Below are 4,530 nucleotides of genomic sequence, written 5' to 3'. Positions count from 1 at the left end.
TGTGGACCATCTGAATCAGTCCCATATCCCACACCTGGTACCAAAACCAAAACATGTTTATATACTTGTGTATATAAACAGTGGGTTTGTACCCACTGCACAAGGTTTCTACATTTCTCCAAATGCCCCCCCATCTCTAGTAAGTACTCTCTAACTCTATCAACCACTCCTCCCTGCTTCCTTCTGTTTCTATCCCCACTGGCCCTAGTCTGTCCACAATACCCATGGTATTTTCCCTTCTCACATGGAGATCCATATATCCCCATAGCTAAAACAATTCTATACAATAAAAGAACATCCAGAAGATCGCCATGCCTTATTTTGAGCTGTACTATAGAGCTATAGTAATAAAAACTGAATGCTTTGGGTATAAAAACAGACAAGTTTATCAATGGAATCCAACTGAACACCCAAAAGTAAATCCACACACCTATGGACACATGATTTTTGATACAGAAACCAGAAACACACAATGGAAAAAAAGAAAGCATCTTTATCAAATAGTGCTTATCTAACTAACTGGCTGTCAGCATGTAGAAGAATGCAAATTGATCCACATCAATTGCACTGTGCAAAACTCAACTCCTACTGGATCAACTAGATAAACTGAACATAATAGATGAGACAGTGGGGAATAGCTTTGAATGTATTGAAACAGAAGATAAATTCATGAACATCAACAGCACAGGCACTAAGAACAACAACCAAACCGAAAAGTTTCTGCAAGGCAAAAGACAATGTCAATAGGCCAAAAGTCTACAAATTGGAAAAGAACTTTAATAAACCTCACATCTGACAGGGGCCTAATAGTCAAAATAAATAAAGAACTCAATAAAGTAGACATTAACAAACCAAATAATCCAATTAAAAATAGGTTACAGATCTAAACAGAGAATATCGACAGAGGAATCTTAAATGCCTGAAATACACTTAGAGATGTGTTCAACATCTTTATCCTTTTAGGAAATGCAAATCAAAACTACTTTCAGATTCCATTTTATACATATCAGAATGGCTAAGATCAAAAATACAACTGACAGCTCATGCTGGAAAGAATGTGGAGCAAGAGTAACACTCCTCCATTGCTGGTAGAAGTGTAAACTAGTATAGCCACTATGAAAATCAACATGCAGTTTCTCAGGAAAGTTGAAAAATTTATCTCAAGACCCAGTTATACCACTTTTGAGCATATTCCAAAAAGATATTTTTTCTACCATAAGGACAACTGTTCAAGTTGGTTGATAGCAGCTTTATTCTTAAAACCTAGAATCTGCAAAAAAATCTTATTGTTCCTCAACCAAAGAATGCATAAAGAACTGTGGTACATTTGTAGAATGGAAAATTACTCAGCTGTTAAAAACAAAAATATCATAAAATTTTCAGGCAAATGGATGGAAATAGAAAACATAGTGCTGAGTGAGTTAACCCAAACTCAGAAGGATAAATATGGTATGTACTCACTTATAAGTGGATATTAGCTATCAAGCAAAGAACAAGCATGCTACAATCCACATACCCACAGAGACTAAGTTTAAATTAGTTTTTTATATTAATTACAGTTTATTCACTTTGTATCCTAGCTATAGCCCCTTCCTCATTCCCTCCCAATCCCACCCACACTCCTTCATATCGTCCCATTCCCCTCTACAAGTCTCCTGATAGGGGAGGTCCTCCTCCCCCTCCATCTGACCCTAGCCTATCAGGTCTCATTAGGACTGATTGCATTGTTTTCTTCTGTGGCCTGGTAATGCTACTCTCCCCTCAGGGGGAGGTGATCAAAGAGCCATCCACTGAGTTCATATCAGAGACAGTCCTTGTTCCCCTTTCTAGGGAACCCACTTGGATACTGAGCTGCCATGGGGTACATTTGTGAGAGGTTCTAGGTTATCTGCTTGCATGGTCCTTGAAATTGGTTTTAAATTGAATTCAGATATATATATTACATGTATTTTGCTATATTTAAATACATCTTCTAAAATTAAAAATATTTTCTTGAGAAAATATGTTAAATATGAGTGATGTGTAGCAAGGTAAAGAAACAAAATGGAGATATCATCACTACACTTAATTTGATTAGATGTGAATATTTTACTCTCATCTAATTATTTGAGAGAACTGAAACAAGTTTGAAGGAAGCGATGACATTACCTAAAGAATTATAATGAATGTGTATCTTACTGAGTTTCATCTGTTAAAACCCACATAAAGATGAAGCTGTCCATTGTGTATATATGTGTAGGGGACTTAGATCCAATCCATATATGGTCTTTGGTTGGTGTTTCAGTCTTCATAAGCCTTCCTGGGTCCAGGTTAGTTGGCTCTGTTGGTCTCCTTATGGAGACCTTGTTCCTTCCAGGTCCTTCTATCCTTCTTCCCACTCTTTTACAAGGCTCCCTGAACTGTGCCCAGTTTTTGAATGTGAGTCTGAACATCTGTTTAGATCCACTGCTGGGTGGAGTCTCTCAAAGGACAGTCATGCTAGGCTATTGTATGCAAGCATAGAAGAATATAGTTAATAATGTTGGGGTTGACTCTCTCCCACGGTGTGGCCAGACATTGGTTGCTCATTCCCTCAATCTGTGCACTATCTTTTCCCTGTACATCATGTAGACAGGGTAAATATTTTTGGGATGAAGTTTTTGTAGGTGGATTGGTGTTGCCCTCCCTCTACTTGGAGTCCTGCCTGATTAGAGAGTGGTCTCTTTGTCTCCATGTTCCACTCTAGTAGAGGTCTCCACTAGAGTCACCCCAAAATCCTCCCAGAAGCCTATGCTGTCATAGGTCTCCAACCTGTCTCAGAGCTGCCCCAGGCCACAGCTTCTCTTCTCTCTGCATGTCCTCCATCCTCCTTCCCTTCTCTGTCATTCTCCCCACATCATATCCCCACCCTCATTTGCCTCAGCACTCCTCTTATCCTGTTTCCTCTAGTTAAACACATCTGTTCTTTTCTATTTCTCCTTGTCAGTGAGATTCATGAATCCTCCCTTAGGCCCTCTTTGTTACTTAGCTTCTTTGGTTACCTCATTCAGGATGACCTTTTTTAGTTTCATCCATTTGCCTGCAAATTTCATGATTTTCTTGTTTTTAATAGCTGAATAATATTCCGTTGTGTAAATGTACCAAGGTTTCTTTATCTGTTCATCAGTTGACTGATATATGGGCTGTTTCTAGTTTCTGGCTATTCACCAAGAGGTAATATTGTGAGGAAATACAAAAATAAACTATTGATATTACAATAATTTATTGTCTAATATTGAATTCTTTTCTAAGTAACATTCTAATGGCATTTTTAACCTCCATATTCCTTACAGTATAGATAATTGGATTTAACACAGGAGTGACAAGGGTGTAAAACACAGCTATGGCTTTATCCATATGAAAAGTGGTTACTGGTCGCATATATGTATAAATACAGGGCACAAAGAACAAGACAACAACTGTAATATGGGAGCTACAGGTAGAGAGGGCCTTTTTTTCTCCCTGCAGAGCTATGTGTCCTCAAAGAGAGCAAAATGATCACATAGGACATCAGCAGCATTGTGAACATGATCACAGGGATTACACCACCATTGGCAGCAACCGGGAGACCAAGAAGGAAAGTGTCAGCACAGGCCAGTTGTAACAAAGGGAAAATGTCACAACAGAAATGGTCCATGACATTAGGGCCACAGAAAGAGATCCAGAGAGTAACAAGTATCTGTCCAAAAGAGTGAATAAAATCCATTATCCAACATACCCCAACTAGGAGATAGCAATTGCGGTGGTTCATCCTTGTCACATAGTGCAGAGGTCTACAGATGGCCACATAGTGGTCATAGGCCATGACCACAAGGAGAACAATCTCTGAAGCTCCTAAGAAATGTTCAACAAAAAGTTGTATCATGCAGCCGTTGAATGAGATGGTTTTTGTCTCTGATAGCAAATCTGCCAGCATTTTAGGGATGATAGAAGATGAATAGCATGCATCTATAAGAGATAAAGAAACCAAGGAGAAGTACATTGGGGAGTTCAAAATCTCGCTACAGACTATGGTCCCCACAATGAGCAGGTTTCCAGTGACAGTGAGGATGTAGATGATGAGCAACTTCAAAAGTAGACTTATCTGCAGCTGAGGGTTCTGTGTCAGTCCCATGGGGATGAATTCAGTCACATTTATTCTGTTTTCTTTCATTTGAAAGCTGGTGAGAAGTGCCAAGTTAGAATAGAAAAGAACTTTATTAGAAAATTTGATGAGAAACTTATTTTCTTGGTTTTAGATAAGAAAAGGTCATTTTAATAATAAAAACTATTATGTTTCATGGTATGCAGAAGAAACAGGCTATCTCATCTCTTTTATAAAAAGCAATTAAAATAAATTTCAATATCTTATTGATGTTGCAATCTTCTGACATGTGATCAGTAAATTTTTTTTTTGGAAAAAATATCGCAAAAGTCACATGTTTTTCCTGTGTTCACCATGGGTTTTCCTGTCACTATACTGAGTATTTATTTTTATTTGAACTCAAGCAGAAACATAATATGGTATTAAAA

General features: G+C 38.0%; 1 pseudogene; it reads right to left on the bottom strand.

Annotated features, from left to right (window-relative positions):
- Positions 1-3,240: 3,240 nt before the first annotated feature.
- LOC129674374 (olfactory receptor 4C12-like) lies at positions 3,241-4,171 on the bottom strand (annotated as a pseudogene).
- Between the last annotated feature and the right edge of the window lie 359 nt (positions 4,172-4,530).

The sequence above is a fragment of the Psammomys obesus genome, unplaced genomic scaffold (genome assembly GCF_907164565.1).
Source record: "Psammomys obesus unplaced genomic scaffold, mPsaObe1.curated_primary_1811, whole genome shotgun sequence".
Lineage (NCBI taxonomy): Eukaryota > Metazoa > Chordata > Mammalia > Rodentia > Muridae > Psammomys > Psammomys obesus.
Note: the sequence above shows the minus strand (reverse complement) of the source record. Positions and strands in the feature narration are given on the sequence as shown.